This window comes from Pelophylax lessonae, assembly GCF_965119305.1.
Source record: "Pelophylax lessonae genome assembly, chromosome: 4".
NCBI lineage: Eukaryota > Metazoa > Chordata > Amphibia > Anura > Ranidae > Pelophylax > Pelophylax lessonae.
Genome location: NC_138771.1, coordinates 239788959 through 239815017, shown reverse-complemented (window position 1 = coordinate 239815017; position 26059 = coordinate 239788959). Strand labels below are relative to the sequence as shown.

The window sequence follows — 26059 nt, the reverse complement described above, 5'->3', positions numbered from 1 at the left end:
AATAGCTTTCAATATTTATAAAGCCTGAATGAAAAAGTTACACTTCAGTCTTTCATTAGTATAATGCCAAAATAAACAGACTTAACAGAGAAATGCTTTGGAGTAAAAAATCATTTATATACAATGAAAAAGTAAATTATTTAAACAGCACGAGGAAGCCTAAAGTATGATATTTATCAGTAACAGTTACATTAGAGCACTCACTAGTTTAGTAAACTTGCCTTAGCCACATATGATTTGAGTCCACTATTTTTACTAAATAGTGCTAGCAGGCATGCACGTTCATGGTTGGGGATGGGGATGGGGTCAGGGGGTGATGGAATAGTGGCAGCAGGGATTGTGGCAGGTGTGGTGGGAACATTGGAGGGGCCCCTACAGGCATGATTATGGGGGATGGGAGTCAGGGACTGTGATTAGGGTAAGCTGGCAAGCAAATGCAATGGTGTGAAGGGGGCTGCATCATAATTGATGATGGATTTGCATCTCTGGACACAATGAAATACAATGAATTTACATCTGGGGACTGTTTTTAATTTTATTAAAAGCTTTTGCAATATACTGTATGTGTGTGTTGGTTTATGTCACTTTTTGGGGAATGAGTAATAAAGGGTACTAATGTGCCTTTGTACTTATTCTACTGGTAGTGGGATGGACAAAAAGCTTTCAAATTTCTAAAAGTCCCCCCTACCTTTTGGGGGGACAGAATGTGGGGGATAGGTCTTTGTCTATCAACATTGGGATACAGTGCCTTGTAAGGTGGGGAGTGACTTGCTACCTCCCCTTGAAAGGTACCCCCCATCTCCCAAATGTTGAAAGGCTTGTGGCCTGGTCTGGTGCAGCAAGACAGGCCGCACATTTGCTCTCCTCCCTTTTCTGACCACCCAGGCTGGATGCTAAGGTAAGAATCTGATTGGAATTTTTACAAGAACCCTAAACTATTTTCCCAATTTTTTCCAGATGTACTGACACTTTAAAAGAAAGCTAGGAAAAAAACAGTGCAGATTTTCCCTTAAAATTGTGACCAGTTCCTTATTCAGGCATACAGCCTCCGTGGCCAGGCCATATGCTTTTCAATACTGAGGGTACCTTGAAAGGAGGGGGACTGTAAATCTTTCTACCCTTGCACGGCACCATGCCTCAGTGTAGGGATTTGTTAGAGGGACTTATCAGAAGCTGAAAGCCCCTTTTATAAAAAACAGGACCCTAAATATCTGTCCCTTCCCAGGGGAATTAGTGCAGAGATACATTATTAATCCCTTAGTACCTATTACCACAAAGAGTTAAACACAAATAAACATACCAACTGAGTGACAAAGCCCTTTCATTACAATATAGAAAACAATAAATTCAACAAGAATAAAATGTCCATAATGTCCCCAATGTAAATCTTTTGTAAATCACATCATCTAGTGATATAATTCCACCTTTAATCACAGCATCAAGTAATGCAAATCCTTGTCAGTCATGAAAACCCATCGCCCAATGATGTTAACACTCCTGTCACCAAATGACAGATTCCTGGAGCTGCTGGAATGTGAACACAGGCCTCGTAATACTGGTTGGCATGGCCACATTTTGGCAGTGATGTTGCCCAAGATCTCCAGCTGTTTGCACACACTTTAACAGCTAGGAATTTAAGTGGACAACTTTTTGGTTGGGTCAGTTTGTTCAACAGTTTGGCAAATCATGTACAACCTGAATTTCAACCCCAATGATATGTATAGTAAGAAACACAGAAAACAGCAATTTAGCAAATATTAAAATTAAAAATCTTCCTAAATCAATGCAGGTTAGGATGCTGTTCCATTCTACTTTTATGCCTTTTATAAAATGCCAGTTGCAGCTTTTTTGGAGCAATTCAAGTGCATCTTCCATGGGGATTAATAATACTACATTCAAAACATATGGTCTATGTTTGAAGAAAAAACACACCATCCTCCATTCTCAAGGTAGCACTCCCACTCTCCGCTGAATGCAGGGTATAGGGACTGAAACGGAGCTGTCCGCAATCCAAACACATTGAGGAAATGAAGGTTACATTAAAACTAATGAGGTCACAATGTTTCCCAATGTATTCCACAGATAACCACAACAGTAGTCACTGTCCATGGACCACCTTCTTATTTTCCCAATATGGCATGGTGGAACAGACTAAGCCATATTGGGTGAAATACCCCTCTAAGTAAGGAGAATAAGGAGGTTAAGCAAAAAAAAAAGTGGGAAAAATGCAGCGTGAAAAGTTTTTAAGATCCAAGGTTACGTAGAATGTACTGTAATAGAGGGCACTCTGGTCATATTTCAAAAGTAGAGAACAATGGCATCTGAGTAGAAAAAGCAAGCCGAGAATTGAGAGCAAAACAATTGGCACCTAGAGGGAACACATAAAATGCAACGTTTCCCAGTCTGTAGTTGGATGCTGAAATGCCATTTTCAAATGATGAGGCCCCCAGTAGATAGGGACTGTTTCAGTGGTTGCACCATACTGTTTCAACGGAAAGAAATAAACAGAAGTCCTGTGCAAACAGGCTGGAGAATTGCCAGTATTTAGCTTAGGCCTCATTAAAACTAAACTTCTCACCAACTTGGGCAGTTCGAACCAAGCATTAAATGAGAAATAAATAAGAAGAGATTACCTTCCATGAAAAAAGAGCATTTAAGTGGTATTAAATACAAAAACAAAAAAAGTGTAACATGTTTGGTTGTGTACTTGTCTCAATTAAAAACATTATGTATAATTTCTGTCTGCTGCTCTGTTCCTCTGCTATCAGCATGAATCACTTCTGAAAAGTTTCCCTGACAGCAAGAGAAAAAATGGTGACAGGGGAGGGACCTCCAGCTGATTGACAGCCTCAACTCTGTTCCTGTGTGCTGTGTGAAGAGGGCGTGTCTCAACCCTCTAATCAGCTCTCAGACCTCTTCTCACTGAGCTCTGCAGAGTGTAACTTCAGCTCTCTGCCCCCTTTTTTTCGGAACTCTCAGAAAAGTTTATAAAATCAGTGCTTTGAATGAATGTAAAGAAGAGAAGACTGCAGATAGACCAATGCACCTTACTGTATGTAGAAGGATTTGGTTCATCTCTATGTATCACCAGAAGGTAGTCCCTTCACTGGGTATATGTAAGGGTTCACAACCACCTTAAATGTGGCGACAGCATTAGTTTCCTTTTTGTAGGTGTTTTTTCTTGATTTTCACCTGGTGATTGGGCCAATGACACACATCTTAGGATGTCTCCACTCTGAATGAGGGAGCAATGGAGACACCTTTGGATAGCAGCATTGTTGATCCGGGGAAAGGGTAGTGTTAGATGAACAGATTTAGATGGACTTGACTACCAAATCGTATCTCATTTCCAGGTAACAATTTTTAAGCAGTTACAGCAACAATCTTTTTTTTCTGTTTGGGATAAATCATTCACACAAATAAATCGAAGCTGACCATTGTAAGGGCTTGTTCACACTTGACTAAATTTCTAACGCTTAGCAAACGCTCCTATAGTAAAAATAAAAGATATAAAACTCTGCGCTAATGGTCTATCTGGATGAAAAGGAGGATAAGTGCAAAGGTAAAAGGATGTGTAAAAAATTTAAATAACTAGGCTGCAGCCTCCCTAAATTATAGCCTGAAGACTATATGTGTATGGTATTAAAAAGGTAGGGTGGTGGCGCTGCCTAATGTTAAAACCTTAAAGTGCAACTTAGTGTTGTAAAAAGTGACAACAGTGGTAAAAACTTGGTGTATAAAAATGATTAGCATGTAAAGTGATATGTTCATATAGATCTTGATGAACGAAATGTGGTAAAATGTGATATAAAAATTAATTGGATACCAAACCTAAAAAGGTGTAACGTATGTCGATATACCATGAGTTATATACAATCTTATTCATGCATATCAAAAAATACATAAAAAAACATAAAAAACTGCTCTAGTGCATACTAGTGCTCTGGCTGCTGAGGACGTATCTATTACGGGACACGTACAGCGTGTCGCTTCACTTCCGTTTTCTCGCGATCGAGATCGAGGCTTGGACCGCACTCACGCTCCGTTCAGATGATTATATGCTTGCAACCTTCTTCTGTAATGTGACTACCTCTCTAACTTTGCTATAATAAAATTGCCCATACGGTATCACACTATGTGCCCTGTTTATTATTCCCTGGTTTAACATTATGAGTGACACCCCGTGGACATCCCAGACCACTTCCTACCGATAGGAGCCCAGTAAATCCCGACCACCATCCCAGGGGACCCTTCCATATAGGACCTTCCAGACCACTTCTAGGACGTTCCCATCCAGGAGTAGGGGAAGATATCAGGAGTCTCTGGTCGTAGGATATACATACACACCCGCTCAATACCCCTGCGTGGGGTGGGTGTTTCTGGTGAGTGAGTTTTCTTACCAGAGGGATCACCCAGCACTTCACCGCCCACCACGGGGTCACTCCTTATAGCTATCATCAGAGTTTTGTCACCCATTATCTATATTGGAACTTTGTGCCTTTCTTTTGGTCACTGCACTTGGTATATAGACACCGAGCACTTATATTGGACTTTGTGTTTGTATTTGGTGTTATATATTTTGCTCGCACTCTCACTTTACCTCCATACCACAGTGTGTGGTATAGTTGGGGGATTTTGTATGCACTAGAGCACTTTTTTATGTATTTTTATGTATTTTTTGATATGCATGAATAAGATTGTATATAACTCATGGTATATCCAATTCATTTTTATATCACATTTTACCACATTTCGTTCATCAAGATCTACAGTATATGCACATATCACTTTACATGCTAATCATTTTATACACCAAGTTTTTACCACTGTTGTCACTTTTTACAACACTAAGTTGCACTTTAAGGTTTTAACATTAGGCAGCGCTCCCACCCTACCTTTTTAATACCAAACGCTCCTATAGTGTTAGTATGTGCGTTGGACTCGTGTTAATGAGCTTTATTATGGGCATTAGACTGGCATTTTACCAGCGTTAATAACAAGTTTAAAATGTTCCCTAAACGCCCTATGTGGGCAGTTTTGATGAGCGTAAAATAAAGGCCTAAATAGATTGAAAAAAACATCCAAAAAAAATGTAGCAATCACATCTAAAATTTGATAAACTGCAAGATAATACATTTATGTTTTGGGGATTAATACAACTTTAAATTGAAGTTATAAACAAATCTCAACTTTTTCTTGTCCAAACCTCATTATTGGCCAAAAAGACAGCTCATCTCACAACTAACAAAGAGGTTTAGGAAGCAGCAGGGAGGGTCAAAGCTCATTTATTAGGAAATGCATATAACTTAAGCTAGATCTACTAATTGTCTGTCATTTTTACAAATGGTAACACAGGCTCACATTTTTTTCACTTACTGAGTTTGAGTTTGTGACAAGCTTACTTTAACCATGTGCCGTCTAGGTCGTTTTTTAATTTCTCACATACATGGTAAAATCAGTAATGTTTTGATAGAAAATGACTTAGAACCCCCAAACATTATATATGAAAGCAATGGCCCTAGAACATAAAATAGTGGTTTTTGAAAATTTCTATGTCATTTGCACAGCCATTTATCAAATGTAACTTTTCAGAAAAAAAGTACACTCAAATGTATTTTTGTGCACGTAAACACAATATAATACCTAATTTTGTTGATAAAATATAAAAGATGATGTTGCACCGGTGAACAGATACCAAGCATGTCAAGACTGAAAGTTTTACACACCCATGAAATGGCCACAAACTACAGTACCTAAAAATCCCCATTGGTGCTGCTTTTAAAGTCTTTAAAGATTACCATATTAAAGTTAAAGCGGAAGTAAACCCATTGATTTAAATGTTTCAAAAAATGGTTATTATTTCCTGCATGACAGAAATGCTAGCTGTCACATTGGTTGTGCTCTCAACCAAACCATCCAATGGCTGGTGTCATAACGGATAACATGAGCAGCATCATGGCAGTTGCAGATTAAACAGAGGCCAAGATGGCAGCTTCTTTGGCTGAAATGGTGGTTTACTTCCACTTTAAATATGAGTTATGGTGCTAGAATTATTGCTCTTACTCTGACATTTGTGGTGATATCTCATTAACGATGCATTAACAATTACTGTTTACATATGTGTTTCGGAACTACTTGCGTATTTGCATTTGCAAATGAGCACAGGGGGACGAGGGGGTTTTAATTTTTTTTTTTTTTATTAATTTATTTTATTAACTTTTTTTTTTTTTTTTACTTTGTGATAGCTTAGGCAGGGACAGGCAATCTTTATTGGGAGATCATGGATCTATAAGACCCCTGATCCCTTCTCTTCAGTCCAAGGCAGCCGAGTAAACACAGACTGGTTAATTCAGCTGACTCCCTGGCAGGTACCAGCCAGGTAAACAATGAACTGAAACCAGAAGTGACAAAATCCGATTCCTCATCACTTCTGGCTAAATTCGTCACAGATGAGAGGGAGGAATAGATGTTCCTCCTTCAGATGGCACAACTGTTTAAAGCGATCCTGGGTAGAATGGGTGGCCCCCTTCTGAGCACTGTTGACAAATTTGATACCAGGATCATGGCTGCCGCTACCATGATCCTGGTATAACCACTTTCAATCCTAAGGCCATATATACAGCCTAAGGACGGCAAGTGGTAATTTTAGTTGCAGAACAGAATGTAAATTACCCAATTCTGTCAAGCCTGGTATTAAATAAATTCCAAATCCTGATGTCTAGCAACATACGTACATAAATGACAACTTCCTATTATACAGGGTTTATGAGGACTTGCCATACCACCTATGCCACCAGTCAACCACTGATGCAGAGCTGATCAGATTTCTTTTCACACCAGTCGGTGTGATCTAAACCACATAGACAGTGTGGGGTTGATTTACTAAAACTGAAGAGTGCAAAATCGTGTGCAGCTCTGCATAAAAGCCAATCAGTTTCCAGGTTTTTTTGTCAAATCTTAATTGAACAAGCTGAAGTTAGAAGCTGATTGGCTACCTTGCACAGCTGCACCAGATTTTGCACTCTACAGTTTTAGTAAATCAACCCCTGTATATCATCCAAAGGTAATCAAGTTATGTCCTGTTTTTCTCGAACATCAGTTCTTTGTTTTTCTAGATTAGTAGGCAAAATGCTGCTTCATAAATACAATGGTAAACGGTTGGAAAAAACACATTATAGATAGCACTGAACAAGTAAATTATATATTTGATAATAATAATGATGGCCAAGCATTGGAAATGTTTTACCTGGGATCTTAAGATGAACTGATCCCTCCCTGGACCGGAGTCATGGAGTCATGTGCAACCCCTGTTGCATATGACTTTTCTAAGACTTCAGAGTAGAATATAGAGCATACATGCAAATGACTACATTCAAGCTTTGGGTGAAGTTTGCTTTGGACCTTATAGGCTCCTTTCACACGGCCGCTCCGTGTGAAAGGTCCGCTGCGGGACTTTTTTTTTTTTTCCACGGAGCGGATGACATTTGTGTCATCCGCTCCGTGTGCCCGCATATCATCCCATCCGTTTGCGGATGATATGCGGACATAATGTAAGTATATGGCACTGCGGATGTCAGCGGATGACACCGCTGACATCCGATTTTCCTTCCTTTCCGTTTTTTACACGGAAGGAAAAATGGGGTTCTGTTCCATTCGTAAAAACGGAACAGAACTGACAGGAGGAAAATCGGGTGTCAGCGGATGGTATTCCGCTGACACCCGCAGTGCCATTCACTTACATTATGTCCGCAAATCATCCGCAAACGGATGGGATGATTTGCGGACACACGGAGCGGCCGTGTGAAAGGAGCCTTGTTTTTTTCTATACTCAGATGCATATTTTTAACTAACTTTGTAAACCTGGAGATGGAAGACTTCTTAGCAAACATGTCTCCTCTAAGTGGGACTATTTGCTCAAAGCTCAGTGACTGTGGTTATGGTCCTGTAATCAAAGATGTTCAGAATGTAAAAACTAGTTCCTGAAAATAGTATTTGTTTTAATAAAAGAGTGCTAAAGATTGGCATGTTAACAGTAGGCTTTAGAGTGGGCCCCATGTATGCTAGCTGCAAATACCAAGGCTACAAAACTGTGTCCTTGTTGAATAAAAATGGAAATGACAATCCTGAACCCACTAGAGCAGTGGTCCTCAACTCTGGTCCTCAGGGCCCACTAACAGGCCAGAATTTAAGTATTACCTTGGGGAGATGCAGACTAGAGTACTGCAATCACTGAGCAGCAAATTATATCACCTGGGATGTATTTCAGTTATCTTGCAAATCTGGCCTGTTAGTTGGCCCTGAAGGCCAGGGTTGAGGACCACTGCACTAGAGGATATGTGTCAAACACAAGGCCCAAGGGCGGAATTCGGCCCTGCAGGCCATTTCACGTGGTCATCGCACCTCTCCCACAGCACCACCCCTAGCTTCTTATGGGGGTTGCACTGTGATGTAAGGGAGGGTGGGGGACCCTTGACTTCTGATGGTGGGGGGCTCTTAACATCTGATGTAATTGGGGGTGTGGGTGCTCTGGAAATCTGCTTATAATTATACCATTCTTTTCCAGTTGAAAAGGAGGGTCACCACGGGTATCATCCGTAAGACACTTTATTGGAGACTACTCAGAGGGAACATGGCTCTGACCTGGTGCTCTGTCTGAGAAGTCTCTAATAAAGTTTCTTGTGGATGATACCAGCAGTGTGCAACTCTCCTTTTCAGACTTGCATCATCTGCTACGGGAGTGTGAGTGGTCTCTGTGCCGGTCTGCACCTGCCAATCAAAGATTAAGTCTTAAGTTATTACTAAAACCAGTAATATTTGAATGCAGAGGCAATTATATAATACGATCAAGAGTAGATAACTGGCCCTTTGAAGGCAACCATAATGCTGATGCGGCCCGTGATGAAATTGAGTTTGACACCCCTGTACTAGAAAATTTGAAGATGAGAAAAGTGGGAATACTTTCACTCATGATATTTGATACATCTTTTCTTATGCAAAAATATACTCCACATCCAAAAAGCTACTGATAATATTATGGATTTAGCTAAGACAAATACCCTCATTGGAAAAAGTAAAAAAATAGGAACCACTTTTTTGTACACTATCCAAGTTGAGATACAAACTTATATCTGCTTAGGATAGGGTCCAAAAATGTAATCATAGTTATTCATAGGTCTTTATCATAAGATAATGTCGCCCAGTTCCGCATGTCAAAACTAAATGACAACTTATGATAACGATCCTCTGTTCATTAGTACCATATAAATATAGTTTATACCTTGCCCCTTGCCAGTGTGGCAGATGTGTGCCAAGTGGTGTAACATGAACTTATTATAATAAAATTGTTATGACCAGAACTCCAAAGCTGTTCAGTTTTTAAGATATGAAACTACATATTTAACATTTTCATATTATTACCAGTATGTTTATGATTATTTTTAATACAGCAAGTATAAGCATTATAATTTCCTACTAAAATAAACACAATTCCATTTCCTTTTAGTCCATTACTCCTCTGCTGCCCGGTATGATGTTGTTAAAATGTTATTATCGCTAATATAATTTGTAGCATACTGCAGTGTATAGATATACTGCATTATGGGTGTCTAGCAGCGGCTGCTATCAGATAATCCTGACTATGTAATTTGTGAGCAATCAGTGCAGTTTATTACATCAAAATCACCATCTCAGCAAAATACAAAATAATGAACCTAATGAAAGTAATTAGGTTACCTACCTGGACACAGGCACTGTGGTTACTGAGAATATGGATTTAAAATTGAAGTTAGTCCTGGGAAGGTGCTCCACATATTAACCGTCTGCCGCAGAACAGAGAGAGAGAAAGAGATTTCACAATGTGATCTCAGCAAGCAAAGTCATGTAGAGAACATCCTGTGTTCTGCCTTCCATAAACTGCATGTTAATCACCACTGAACCAGTCTGTGAGCATTGTAGAACTGCCATCAAATCAGGCATTTTTAGCTGTAAGCTCCAGATTCATCTGCTTGAGCTTTTCAGCCAGCACTATAACCTGTACATGTGGAACTATGAAGCATTTCACTGCAGTGACTGTATGCAGAAAATTCTCCCAGTCACTGCAGCCACCCCTTTCAGTCCGCCCGGAGACAGTGAAATGAGAGCAGCATACATAATTCAATGCACTAAAATCTTCCTGCACTTCCTGTAGCCATCATTGCAGCCAGTAATGGAATATTGATTGCAGAGAAGATGCAGTTTTTTTTTTTACTTTTTATTTTTTGAAGCCACTAAACAAGCAATAGGTGTGTTTATGCTTTTCAGTGATAACCAATTTTCTGCAAGCATAAATTACAATAAAATGCTCGGAAGTCTACCATGCCACCCACGTTTTCCCTTTGAAATTGCTGCATCTTTTCCCTAGCACAATTCCATCTAAGCTTGGTTTGATAAGTGCTTTTTATAACGCAGACTATGCTAAAATGCATACAGATTCCAAATATCAAATATTTGTTTCATGTTCAAAAATAACATCCCTAACGCATCCATAGCTTGTGAGATCCACCTCACATGGAATCACAGGTCACATGTAACACCTAAATAATACAACCAAGGCCCGTCACATCATTGTTAAGAAAACCTACCGTGCACAGTTATGCACAATCAAATATAACAATTTATTGAGCAAGAGAGAATCTTTTAAGAGCCCACTCACACTAATCTGCAGCCCAAACCGCTGCTGCCTGTACAGCATTTTGGGCTGCAGAGTCATGCAGCGGGGAGGAACTTTATTTGGAGTGTACAAATTGTGACACTTCATTCATGTCACTGCACAGCAGCACGGCTGTTACTGAGCAGACATGCAAATCGGTGCAAAATTATGCAAAATGATGCAAACTATCGCACTGCTCTGGACTGCAGTGTAACACTGCATTCTGCTGTGAACATGACACACAGAAATCTATTGTTTTCTGTTTGAGAAAAAATTAATATTGAAGTTATACACTAATATGGGGTGGTACCAATGAGTGCATATGAGTGAGAGTATAGAACTATATGCCACATCCCATAAACGATATTGGACAAAATGGACTTTATAGGCACAATAAAACATATGGTTAAAAGGAAAATGTATTAATTGTCATACAAAATTCACAATACACATTAAAATACATAACAATATTAAAATCATTAGGACCATACCAGACCTAACCATAGGTGTCCATAGGTTTGGAGGACTCCCTACGGTGCCTTCTAGAGGTATGGATAACCGAATATTTGGCTAGAGTGTAAGCTCTACATGTTTCGCAAACTCAACGCTTCTTCAGGAGCTCTTCTAGTCATTCCTAAGGGGTGTCCATCAAAGGGCGCCACACATGGGAAACCCAGTCCCCTATTTCAGGTTCAGAGGAACCAATCTAATATTTGTATATCACCTGCCAGAACACACCGCTTAGGACATATACAGTATGTAAAGCCCCAATGAAATGGGTAAATGTAGGAGTCTTGAGCTGTTTAAGGAGTTAAAAACACTCCAGCCATCTGTGAGTATATAAACTTGTGTGCGGCTAATGATGTACCGGGGGGGGGGGGGGGTGGGTACTGGTTTAGAACAGACAATAAGATCAGTACTTTAAAATAGAGGTTCAGCATCCCAATGGAAAGGTAGGTAGAGGTTCCTGTATTGTTTTATATTTGCCATTGCAGTTACCTGCTTTTTTCATGATGGGCCCTAACTAAGCAAATATTGATAACAATCAATTGAGCAAGAAGGAAAAAAAAAAACTTTCATAGTGGAAAATCTCACACACCCCCACCACCAAACAGAAGACACAAGTCAAAAAAGGATCCCCACCTGCATGGTGCAAGGCAACTATGTACCACACTGTGGCCATAGGTAAAGCTTTATATACAGATTACTTATTAATTGGAGGCAATGCCACCACTGAAAATAAAATTACATCACAAAGGCTAGTACTCCTTCCACTGTGTAAGTAGTGGATGTTACTATAAAAGACACATATGTATCTTTTCCCAATGATTGTGGGATCGCCACATGCCAAGTTATGTTAATATAATACCCAGTTAGCCTCATATCGTATAGGAATTGTATGTGTATTTTATTGATTCTTCACCAATGTGAAAAGAAATACACAAATCCCATATACGTGGTACAAATTAACTACTCTCGACCAGATTTGGACAGATAGCTAAACTTCAAGCCTCTTGTGTGGATCCATACTATTGCAAAGAAGTTTAATATGTTTAATAAAATATCTGTCAAATCAACATAATGTCAAATGTTTGTAGCAATATGATGGGTAATATGCCCAAAAGTCAAAGTAATATATTATGACTTGTAATATTAAAGTAAATCTATAATTACAGCATACACCTTCTTTCTTAATATCAGCCTTGTGATAGCAAGCCAAACAGGGGTTTATTTACTAAAGTTGGAGAGTGCAAAATCTAGTGTAGCTCTGCAAAGAAATCAATCTGCTTCCAGGTTCTATTGCCAAAGCTTAATTGAACAACCTGAGTTTAGAAGTTGATTGGCTGCCATGGACAGCGTTACCATATTCTGAGTGCACCGGTTTTAATAAATCTCCCCCGACATCCCCCAATCTCCTAATATGTTGGGAGTGCTGCCCACCTGCTCGTCACCTGTTTCCACAACAACCTGCATGATTTGCAGATTCACTGCTGCTCATCCCTTTGGTTTACTTTTTATTTCTAAGGACTACAAATCCCAAGGTAACTTACTGCTTGCAAGCAGTGATTCATATACGGACTTCAGCCAGGGCCAGCACTACCAATAAGGCGACCTAGGCAGCCACCTAGGGCGCAACTTAGCAGGGGGCGCCGCTAGAGCCTGACCTGAGGTAAGTGACTTACCGTAAGTCACTGAAGGGGTTTTAACAAGTGACGGCTGGCCTGTCCATTAGGGGCGCAGGGGCATGCGTACAACCCCCCTAATCTACATGCATGGATTCCAATGAGGGTTTTTTTTTTTTCTGTTGAAGCACGTGATTAGAGCCAGAGGCTCAATAAAGGTGGGCTCGGGGCGTAGAGCACTGCGCCCTGAGCCTACCCAGTTGTGTGCCAATAGTGAATTAATATTTGCTATTGCCACACTGATTCTCCTCCCAGCCAATCAGGAAGCGGGTCCTGAGACCTGTTTCCCAATTGGCCAAAGGAGAAGGCATCCTAATGGCAGAGGAAGAGGGAGGACACGGCCGTCGAGAGGGGACATGGAGGAGACTGAGGGTGAAGCTGTTGCCGTCCGGAGGAACAAGGTAAGTGAACTGGCGCCCGGGGGAATATGGTGTGGCCAGGTCCGTCTGACGCCCCCCCGACTGATGGAGCACACGCCGCCACTGGTTTTAACCCCTTCAGCAACTTGGGATGGAGGGTGGGATAACATATGGGGGGGCGGCAAATTTTATTTTGTCTAGGGCAGCAAAAATCCTTGCACCGGCCCGGCACTGACTTCACCTCCTAAAACTCCTTCTATCAGCATCTCTATAGGTCAGAAGACTGGCTCTGTGAAACGTGTGACACAGCAGTCTACTTACAGGGAATAGTGAATACATGTCACAGAATTTAAGATAGTAAATGCAAAGAGAACTTCAAAAAGTATTTTTTCCAAACTTCAGGACCATTCATACTAGCAAGAGTAGCCTAGACATAATTGAAATTCAATTTGAAAGTGGACATATGATTTTGAATTTGAATCATACATACACATTAATAATATTTGATGTGCTTGGTAGAAAAAAAAAGTTCAAATTGCAAAGTGCACTACAAATATCAACTAATCAGAATCCTTTAAAATATTCATTACTTGGTATGTGTCACTGCACTTTGTACTCTGTGCTTTGCCCCAACCACTACTTACTCAATGAGCCCAAAAGTGTTTATCACAGGTAACACCTATTTCTCAGAAAGACAAGAATGGTAAGAATTTGTGGTGCATATTTTTGACATCATACTAGAAGAATCTAGAGGAAAATGCAATGATTCTGCATGGGACAGTAAGAGCAAGCAAAGGTAGCTACAGTGGTAGGCCAGAAGGTTCACATGTCCCCTGGGCTACTAGCTGGGCATGAGAGATTCAGAGTAATGAATGCACAATTTGGTTGCTTGAATGGGACTGTGTATTCATTTTTCTTCTTTTCTCCTATCCTTTCAGGTACCACATCACACACTATCCTGTTACAAACCACTGCCCTCTTCACCTTGTTCCATTTTCCTTCCCATGCACACCCTGTTATCTCATCCAAAGAGCACACTAGAATTTCTTGGTATAGCATTTTTTGAATATCTGTGGCTACCTCAGTGGAAAAAATAAAGAGTGCTAAATCTTAAGTGTTGATGTCTAGTGTCCCTTGGTAAGTGACCACTGTAGCGGGATATTGAAAAAACCACATAGTTGATATATGCAAGCTTATAGTAGATTCATTCTCCTGTATCATCAGTAGCAGTGCAATAACTATCAAGAGTCATCTCTTTCTGCAGGAGCCTACTTTATTCTTCTCTGTCCTTGGCTACACTCCACCATTTCCTGTTTCCTATCCTCCTTGCTTAGTTATTGAATGCATTCAACCACCGTGCTTTGCCACTCTACTTTTTCCACCTTATTATGCTCCCTGAATCTTCTTTGATATATAACCTTCAGTCATTTATTTCATATGACAGGGCCATTTTATACAAGCAATATGTATTATTGCTGATAGCCTTGCACCCTTTTATAATAAGGCTTGCTTACTATATCCTAATTTCCACATTCCATTTCCAAGAATACCTTCATACATTCCTCTAAGAAACTTCCTAATAAAACATCAAGCCTTTCATAATTTATTTGAAACAGTATCTAACATTCAGCTGCACACAAGATTTGAATTGAAATGTAACTGTTATTACATATTTTAGTTTCTTCACTGATAATATTCTGTGAATTATTTTTTCAAAGGTATGAATTTACATACCATTTCCATCAGCAGTGTAAGGGGTTTGTTTTGTCTTCTCCATTTCTTCTAGATCCTCTAAGTCCTTAGTGCTCTCAGACTCATTTGTAATAGGTGCACCCCATAATAAATGTTTTTGCAAAACAAAGCTTGTTAGGAAAAAAAAAATAATATATATATATATATATATATATATATATATATACAGTGGTACGGAAAGTATTCAGACCCCCTTAAATTTTTCACTCTTTGTTATATTGCAGCCATTTGCTAAAATCATTTAAGTTCATTCTTCTTCCTCATGAACGTACACATAGCACCCCATACTGACAGAAAAACACAGAATTGTTGACATTGTTGCAGATTTATTAAAAAAGAAAAACTGAAATATCACATGGTCCTAAGTATTCAGACCCTTTGCTGTGACACTCATATATTTAACTCAGGTGCTTTCCATTTCTTCTGATCATCCTTGAGATTGTTCTACACCTTCATTTGAGTCCAGCTGTGTTTGATTATACTGATTGGACTTGATTAGGAAAGCCACACACCTGTCTATATAAGACCTTCCAGATCACAATGCATGTCAGAGCAAATGAGAATTATGAGGTCAAAGGAACTGCCTGAAGAGCTCAGAGACAGAATTGTGGCAAGGCACAGATCTGGCCAAGGTTACAAAAAGATTTCTGCTGCACTTAAGGTTCCTAAGAGCACAGTGGCCTCCATAATCCTCAAATGGAAGACGTTTGGGACGACCAGAACCCTTCCTAGAGCTGGCCGTCCGGCCAAACTGAGCTATCGGGGGAGAAGAGCCTTGGTGAGAGAGGTAAAGAAGAACCCAAAGATCACTGTGGCTGAGCTCCAGAGATGCAGTCAGGAGATGGGAGAAAGTTGTAGAAAGTCAACCATCACTGCAGCCCTCCACCAGTCGGGGCTTTATGGCAGAGTGGCCCGACGGAAACCTCTCCTCAGTGTTAGACACATGAAAGCCCGCATGGAGTTTGCTAAAAAACACCTGAAGGACTCCAAGATGGTGAGAAATAAGATTCTCTGGTCTGATGAGACCAAAATAGAACTTTTTGGCCTTAATTCTAAGCGGTATGTGTGGAGAAAACCAGGCACTGCTCATCACCTGTCCAATACAGTCCCAACAGTGAAGCATGGTGTTGGCAGCATCATGCTGTGGGGGTGTTTTTCAGCTGCAGGGACAGGACAACTGGTTGCAATCAAGGGAAAGATGAATGCGGCCAAGTACAGGGATATCCTGGACAAAAACCTTCTCCAGAGTGCTCTGGACCTCAGACTGGGCCGAAGGTTTACCTTCCAACAAGACAATGACCCTAAGCACACAGCTAAAATAACGAAGGAGTGGCTTCACAACAACTCTGTGACTGTTCTTGAATGGCCCAGCCAGAGCCCTGACTTAAACCCAATTGAGCATCTATGGAGAAACCTAAAAATGGCTGTCCACCAACGTTTACCATCCAACCTGACAGAACTGGAGAGGATCTGCAAGGAGGAATGGCAGAGAATCCCCAAATCCAGGTATGAAAGAGTTGTTGCATCTTTCCCAAAAAGACTCCTGGCTGTATTAGATCAAAAGGGGGCTTCTACTAAATACTGAGCAAAGGGTCTGAATACTTAGGACCATGTGATATTTCAGTTTTTCTTTTTTAATAAATCTGCAACAATGTCAACAATTCTGTGTTTTTCTGTCAGTATGGGGTGCTGTGTACATCCATGAGGAAGAAGAATGAACTTAAATGATTTTAGCAAATGGCTGCAATATAACAAAGAGTGAAGAATTTAAGGGGGTCTGAATACTTTCCGTACCCACTGTATATATACATACATACATACATACATACATATACACACACACCCACACAGGAACATCTCAAAAAACTTGAATATCATAATGAAGTTAATTTATTTCAGGCTTAGAGTTAGTGAAAACCCAAAACTCAGTATCTCAAAAAATTTGAATATTACATAAGACCAATAAAAGAATGGATTTTTAATACAGAAATGTTGGCTTACTGAAAAGTATGTCCATGTACAGTATAGTATGCTCTCAATACTTGGTCAGGGCTCCTTTTACATGAATTACTGCAATAATGCGGCATGGCATGGAGGCGATCAGCCTGTGGCACTGCTGAGGTGTTCTGGAAGCCCAGGTTTCTTTGATAGTGGCCTTCAGCTCATCTGCATTGTTGGGTCTGGTGTCTCTCATCTTCCTCTTGACAATACCCCACAGATTCCCAGTGGGGTTTATGTCAGGCAAGTTTGCTGGTCAATCAAGCACAGTGATACCACGAGGAAGAGGAAGATGAGAGACACCAGATCCAACAATGCAGATGAGCTGAAGGCTCATTGATGCAGTATTTCATGCAAAAGGAGCCCTGACCAAGTATTGAATGCATACCATACTGAACATGGACATACTTTTCGGTAAGCCAATATTTCTGTATTAAAAATCCTTTTTTTTTTTGTCTTATCTAATATTCAAATTTTCTGAGATACTGAATTTTGGATCTTCATAGCTGTAAGCCATAATCAAAAATAAAATAAAGAAATGCTTGAAATATATCACATATATTAAATATACGAGTTTCGCTTTTGAATTGCTGAAATAAATACATTTTTGATGATATTCTAATTTTATGGGATGTACCTGTATATAGTCCAAAAGAGAGAGATTTTATTTTGACATTTCGATAAGGCACCCCTGTTAAAATGGTTTCTGTGATGTAAAAAATGGGACAAAAATAATTTCAGAACTTTGTCCACCTTTAACGTGACCTATAAACTGTACAACTTAGTTGAACAAACAACTGAAATCTTTTAGGTGTATATAAAATAATATGGTTGCATAAGTGTGCACACCCTTAAACTAATACTTTGTTAAAGCACCTTTTGATTTCTTTACAGCACTCAGTCTTTTTGGGTATGAGTCTAAGCATGACACATTGTGACGGCAATATTTGCCCAATTTTCTTTGCATAAACACTCCAAATCTGTCAGATTGCAAGGGCATCTTCTGTGCACAGCCCTCTTCAGATCACCCCAAAGATTTGCATTCAGATTCAGGTCTAGGCTCTGGCTCTGGGTCCCCTCCCGCTCGCTGGAATAAAGGCAGAGCGGCTGCTGAGCGCATCGATTGTTATCACCAGAAAGCCGACCGCTGACTCTAAAAACAGTACTGGGTTGATGCCTGCAGCTGCGGGCATCACCCCGGTACAACCACTTCATCAAGCCGATGTACAGGTACGTCGGTTTGCGGGAAGTGGTCAATGTTATTGTAGGCCTCTTGGCGGCCTCCCTGACCAGTCTTTTCATCAAATTTGGAGGGATATCCAGCTCTTGGTAATGTCACTGTTGTGCCATATTTTCTCCACTTGATGACTGTCTTCACTGTGTTCCATGGTATATCTAATCCTTTGGAAATTCTTTTGTACCCTTCTCCTGACTAATACCTTTTAATAATGAGATCCCTCTGATGCTTTGGAAGCTCTCTGCAGACCATGGCTTTTGCTGGCAGGTGTGTACTGACTCCTATTGAACATGAGTTTGAATGTGATTGCCTAATTCTGAACACAGCTACATCCCCAGTTATAAGAGGGTGTGCACACTTCTGAAACCACATTATTTTCGTTTTTTTATTTTTACTCCCCCCCCCCCCCCCTGCTTAAAAGATTTCAGTTTGTTTTTCAATTGAGTTGTACTGTTTATTGGTCAAAATAAAGGTGGAAAAGGTTCTGAAATTATTTTTCTTTGTTCCATTTTTTTTACATAACAGAAACCTGACATTTTAACACGGGTGTGTAGACGTTTTATTTTTACTATTTAAAAAAAATATATATAATATAATATATATATATATATATATATATATTATTCTCTTCTTTGAGGTAGTTGCCTCTTTTCCCTTCTGATGCATTAGTCTATATGCTTTATGGGGGGTCACTCTGTCAAATCTCTTCTCCATCTCTAATATCTTATCTGCTAGATACAGCTAGGTAAATCCATATTATCTGCATTTTTGTATACTTTGTTTTCCAACCTTTGATTCATATACTTTAGAGTTTGCATTCCATCCTGGGAATCGATATCCACTATAATTATCCCGTGGCCTTTTTTAATGTATTTTCTCTATGGTATAGAAATGTGCATTCTCCTCTTATGGGTTTTATTCAACTGGAACACATACTGCATGTGATACTTTTTATTCTGAGTGTATATAGTATGCCAGAGGCACCTGGGTCAGATGTGATAAGAACGCACCACATGGTTAGAATAAATACTCCAAAAACTCCAAAGAAAAACTCTTATTACAGTCATAACTACAAAATATAGGGGATTTTGTTTTCTTTTATCTTACCAATCAATCCTATTTCCTACACAGCAAGTAGGTATGTATCTTCTAATCATCAATAATGTTTATCTCATACGAAATTCTCACATTCCACAAATCATTCATCCATTTTCCCTTGCCAGTTGTCTGATTCCCTTAGGAAACCTTTCTGTCAAGGTTAACTCTTAGAGGATGGATCTGATAATTCTAAAGAATGCTCTGCCCTTTGTAGTGGGCTGTTATTTTCCACACTACTTTGCCTGCCTGTCTTGTTTGAGTGGCCCTTACTTTTCCATCAGCAAAACCCTTTGGAGCCACAGCTGGGTAAACAAAACTCACTACCATAATACTGTTGTCACGAGGATAGGAACTCTGTGGAAACAGGTACAAGATGACATTTAAACTTTGATAAAGGATCCAACTCTTCCTTACTCATAAACTTAAAAATGGCAGGTGTTACACTCTAAGGAGCTTTATTTCAAATTTGGAGTTCATAAATCATATATTGAAACTTGGTGGAATAAATATATAACTTGAAACAATACTACCACCCCATATAAGATACAGACATTTCCAGCTTGCAAAGCAATTGACACCTACTGTATAAGCAAAGTTGAGAGATGGGTCTAGAGCAAGGATCTCTAAACTTTCTAAAGAAAGGGCCAGAGCACGGTCTTACAGACTTTAGGGATGCCGGACTGTGGCCAGTGGGAGTAGAAAATGCCTCAGCGCCATTGGGAGTAAACAATGCCTCAGGATTGATGGTCTGTAGGGGTAGAAAAATTACATAACACCTGTCATCATTAGAAAGATTAATTGTACACCATCGTTGGCATTGGTTGGAGGAATATTGGCAAGTGTTGGTATCAGTGGGAGGAATAGTGCCCCATAGTTGGTGTCAGCAGAAGGAATAGTGCTCCATTATTGATTCTAGTGGGAGGAAATGTGCCCCATTGTTGGTGTCAGTGGGAGGAAAAGTGCATTGTATCAATGGGAGGAATAATGTCCCAAGGGCCAGATAAAGGCAAGCAAAGGGCCACATCTGACCCATGGGCCACAGATTGGAGACCATTTGTCCAAAACACTGCACTGAAACTATAAAAAATATGATTTTAGGTCATAACAAGGATATATTACAACAAACATAAATGGACAGGGCTGCAAAACTTCCATGAATAGAAAGAAACTTAGGTTAGGTTTGGGAAATTTTGTATTTTGTACCCTCCTACATTTTAAAAGTAGTAGTATTAGAGATAGCGAAACGTGTAATCTACTAACAAGTTTACACAAAGAAATAATTCACATTCTGAAAATAAGAGGGATTATTTTCTCATGGCTCCAGTAACTGAAAAGCATGCAAAAGAGATAGGGTAAAAAACTGACATATTACATTAAGTAGGACTGGAGATGCACACCAAAACCGATCATAGCAATCAATATGTGAACAAATAGCAAACCAACATATGAGCAAGAATTGAGCCAACTGACTGATGTAAGCTTAGCTGTGTTGTTTTTTGTATAATATGAGAGGCATAATAATGACAGCATACATTACATCTTTTAACTAAAAGTGATGAGCCTGTGCTGTTAAAAAGGCTTGCTATTTTTTTTTTTTTTGTTTTTAAGGACATATTTTTCTTCAATAGCAGGGTGATTTGTTTTTAACTTGATGACTAACCAACTCTGATAGTGATGTTTGAGTTATTGAGTATTCTTCCTATGAGAGATTGTCTCCTCTGCCCTTTTTTAACACAATTTATATACAAAAAAGCGCTGTATTACCTTCTGATTCAATATAATTGGTTTAAAAGAAACCAGATATTTCTTTGAATAATACTAGAATTTTAGGCATCATTTCCCCATTTGAACTGTCTTTTCTTGTTACAGATCAACACCCACACATTACTTTTAATTAGATATTTAGTCCACACTTCAATGTTGGTCCTTTATGTAATGGCAACTTTAGTCCCAGTTCACACATATGCAATGCGGGAACCCTGCAAATCCACTATTCCTGCATTGCACTCAACTCGCAGGCAGTTCACACTGTCATATGCGAATTGCTGGTGGTGTCAATACAAAGTTAATGACACCCCCAAATCAGTTCTCATATCACAGTGCAAACTGTCAGTTTGGACATGAATCGTATCGCATAGGTGTGAACACCAATGCGATCTGATTCTGGTGCGGACCCAAAAAAGGGTCTTGTGAGAGTTTAGTCCGAATGCGATGCATATTCAGCCATACAATCTGTAAGGCTGAATTAGCATCGCACAGACATCGCATGTAATTTGCAGAGCAGTGCGCTGCGAATCACATGCAATGTCTGTCATCGCACATGTGTGAACCGGGTCTCTTCCTGTCTAAAAGTGATGCACAGGAAGCAATTTCTATGGCAATACAAAAAATTGGAAATATCATTTTTGCAGCAAAAACTAGAGCTCCCATGCCTCCACGTTTGCCAACCAGAGCCCCCTTTCCCCCTCTGCACATTTGTGGTATACATTTGCATTATAAAATGGGCTAATGAACCCCTGCTCCCATGTGACAATGCATAAGCCATGCAGTTAAAGTAATAAAGGCTGCATTGTGGAAGGTAGGAAAGCCTGTCATTTGCTTTTCCATACCTAGAAGTATTGGGATATTTGGGGGATAAATGAGGCTATGGGGGACTGAATGAAATTTATTCCGTGGAAACTGCTTTCCAAGCCTACAATCCATTGACCATGGTACTTTGTAGATCGTCTCAAGTGGCCGTCAATATTCTTTTCTTTCATAGTGTAGCGGAATGGACACTAAGAGTGTGATTTGTGTTGGAAGAGTGAGGGAGCAGTGTCCCTCAGGAGATGGGTGGGGGTTTGTTATTGTTAAATACCTGCAGTCTATTGTTCTATTGTGCCTGTGAGTAAGGTTATTATGGGATGTTCAGCCATGTGTGTGGGATGGCTCAAAGAGGGAGGGGTTTTCCTAGATTGGAGATCCCTTGTCTTTTCAATAAACAAACGTAGTCTAGTTTGACTCTCAGAACTGTGTGTCGTCCAGTTACTGGGGGGATTTTGCCTTGGATATTTAAGTACTTCCTCAGCTTCAAGGATGATACAGCGGAGATACCTAGGCTGGGTATTGGAGCTCCGTTACATTGGTGGCAGCGGTGGGATGCAAGCCTTGCAGCAAGAGGAAGCAGTTTGTACAAATTCGGTTACACGAATGGAAGTGTGAATGGAGACGAACTATGCTGGATTAAAACGAGCCACGTTAAAGGATTTGCTGGAAGTGAGAGGGAAGATCGCCAGCAATAAAACCAAAGCCACGCTGATTGCAAAATGACCGAGGAGGATCGGGCACGCAGTATAGCTACGGAAGCCATGGATACAGAATTTGACAAAGAAGTGAAACGCAGGCTAGCGTTTTATGGAGAAAACCCCTCAATAGAGCTGATACAGGCAACGTTAGCCCAAGTGGATGCCTTTATCACAGCAAGAGAGGACCGGGAGAACCAACTCCGGCTGGCAGAGCAGCGTGCCTTGGAGAGACGGCCAACTACTACACAGGCACCAGAGACAAGATTAAAGGTACCACATAATGCCTTTAAAATGTTTGTGGAAGCAGAGGAAGAGATTGATGGCTTCCTGCAAGATTTTGAACGGCAATGCAGGTTGTACAAAGTACCACTAACAGACTGGGTACGGATCCTAGCTGGTAAACTGTCAGGCCGTGCAGCAGAAGCCTACAGAGCCGTGCCAGAGGAGGAAATCTCAAGCTATAGCCGGGTAAAGGAAGTGATTTTGGCAAGATATGCCATCACCCCAGAGGTGTACAGGAGACGCTTCAGGGAAACCAAGAAACAGGAGAAGGACTCCCACACTGAATGGGCTTGCCATATGCAGAGGGCAGCCCAAGCCTGGCTACAAGCCAGTCAGGCAACCACAGCAGAAGCGATCACCCAGCTGATTTTACTGGAACAATTCTATAATGGACTAAACCCAGGGGTACAGGAGTGGGTAAGGGACCGCAAACCTACCACTCTCCCTGAAGCGGCCAGGCAGGCCGATGAATATCAGGATGCCCGCAGGCAATCGCAGATTAGCTTCAGTCCAAACCCCAGACCGCTGAACAATAACCCAGGGTCACCAGCACCACAAAGATCAGGACTAATCCCTAAGCGCCCAGAAAATCTATACCACGGGCACAACGGAGTGCAGTGCCATTTGTGCAAGAAATTTGGGCACTATCAGAGAGACTGCACTCAGAATCGGAACCATGCTTCATGGATTCGAACAGGACCCCCACTACCACAGAGGGGGCGAAACTCCTCCAAACATCAGACACCCAGATACCCGTCCCGCAGTGGGGTACAGTGCCACAGGTGCAAGCAGTTTGGGCACTATCGACGAAACTGTACCCAGAGCAGGAACCAAGCTGCAGGGATCCGACCCGGGTCACCCCCTTCAGCACGGACAACGGTCCCCTACTATGCCGCAGAGGTTCCCCCAGTCGTACCCAGGTTCAAACCCACCAAGGAGCAATTGGGTACCCTTCACGAAGCTAACCTGGTGCAAGCCACTACAGAGAACAGACAGCACCATCTACAATCCGTCCAGTTAAATGGAAAGCCCGCGCAAGGTCTCCGAGACATGGGAGCTACTCTCACCTTGGTCAAGCGACACCTGGTCCCAGATTCCGCTCGAACCGGAGGCTCAGTAGTGGTACGGATGGCAGGGGGAGCAGTACATCGGCTACCCACTGCGAGGGTCCACTTGAATTGGGGTGACGGGTCAGGTCTGATCGATGTGGGGTTGATACGGGAGCTCCCCACCGACATCTTATTGGGGAACGACCTAGGCCAGTTGCCCTCAGCATTCCTGCCAGTCCAGATCCCACGCCCACATCACAGAGACCTACTGGCCTTCTGAGGTCCAGACACTTTAATGTTTGTATTGGGAGCAGTATTGAGCCAGGTTGGAGAAGATGGCAGAGAGCAACCCGTAACCTACTTGAGAAGAAAGCTTCTGCCCAGGGAAAAGAAGCTTCAGCCCTACTTGTATGGACAACAGAATGGCAATGCTGACGGGTTATCGTGACAAACTGAACTGGAAAAATGATCTGTGAGTATTCCCCGGACATCCCCAAGCCGATCCGTTATGGATCAGACTGTGTATGCCGGCTTGTGGTTAAGGGGGAGCAGTGTAGCGGAATGGACACTAAGAGTGTGATTTGTGTTGGAAGAGTGAGGGAGCAGTGTCCCTCAGGAGATGGGTGGGGGTTTGTTATTGTTAAATACCTGCAGTCTATTGTTCTATTGTGCCTGTGAGTAAGGTTATTATGGGATGTTCAGCCATGTGTGTGGGATGGCTCAAAGAGGGAGGGGTTTTCCTAGATTGGAGATCCCTTGTCTTTTCAATAAACAAACGTAGTCTAGTTTGACTCTCAGAACTGTGTGTCGTCCAGTTACTGGGGGGATTTTGCCTTGGATATTTAAGTACTTCCTCAGCTTCAAGGATGATACAGCGGAGATACCTAGGCTGGGTATTGGAGCTCCGTTACACATAGGAAATATCTATACTGACAATACACATTTTTTAAGGACTAGTGTCCCCTGCACTTGTTTTTTACTTCTTCATCAGTTTGTGAAGTCATTTTGCTGGATGTTGAATGCTAGAAATTGATCTGTCTAATCTTAAAATTACCTCAAATTAGTTTAAAATGTTAATTTGCACTAAGCCTAAGACACAAACTGGAAAAGGATATTTACTCTAGACTTTATCATAATTTTTATCATTTTTTCAGTTTTCATAGCATTTAGTTATTCTTTTCACCATCTCCGTTCACATATATGCAAACTGGAGGTGTTTTGAACCGCATCTGATTCGCATGACATGTGAACCGGCAGTCTTTTCTATGGAGCCAGTTCACATATATGCGGCGCAGTGGCAGTGTGAATTCACTGCAAATTTACAGAGTCCTGTGCATTTTTTGAGCACTGTGGTGCGGTTTAGATGCAAATTCCAGGCTCACTGCCTTCTATGGGAATGCATCTGAATCCCAAATCTGATCAGTTTTGAACACAAATTCAATCTGAAAAAAAAAAAAAAATAGTGTGGGGGTCCCCTCCAATCAATACCAGACCCTTAGGTCTGGTATTGATTGTAGGGGAACCCCTGTGCCAAATTTTGAGGGTAACCCCCATGCCAAAAAACAAATGTCATTGGCTACCACCTCAAAATCCAGACCAGACCATAGCAGACCCTTATCTGAGAATGTAGCCTGGCAGGCCAGGAAAGGGGAGGGGACAAGCAAGTACCCTGAACCATACCAGGCCACATACCCTCAATAGGAGGGTGCTTTGGGGCAGCCCCCACCCCAAAGCTCCTTGTCCCCATGTTGATGGGGGAAAGGACCTCTTCCCCACAACCCTGGCCGGTGGTTGTGAGAGTCTGTGGGCAGGGGGCTTATCAGAATCTGGAATCCCCCTTTAACAAGGAGGACCTCAGATCATAGCTTTTCTTTCTTATCAGGGTGGGGGGAAGTGATTGACCGGACATGTGTGAACCTAGCTTTAAACAAGCCTGTCCACTTATCACCATTTTTACACTGCACACTGATGTCACAACTTGCAATGTCAAGCTTTTTCAAGCTGAGAACAAAGTAAGCAAAATTTTGAAAAGAATATTGTGAATTATGAGTTTCTAAAAAGGAAAAAAAAATATGACATCATATATTTCTGGCACTTAACAGAAGGTGTTTGTGCAACAGAATAAAAACA

At 41.0% G+C, this 26059-nt stretch overlaps 1 protein-coding gene across 1 annotated transcript in view; it reads right to left on the bottom strand.

The window, feature by feature from the left end:
• Nucleotides 1–26059, bottom strand: part of CNTN1 (contactin 1) — a 279141-nt gene that overhangs the window by 178407 nt on the left and 74675 nt on the right. The window contains exon 2 of the mRNA XM_082252863.1: nucleotides 9737–9818. The gene's annotated coding sequence lies outside the window, so the exon portion shown is untranslated. The remainder of the gene's footprint in view (nucleotides 1–9736; nucleotides 9819–26059) is intronic.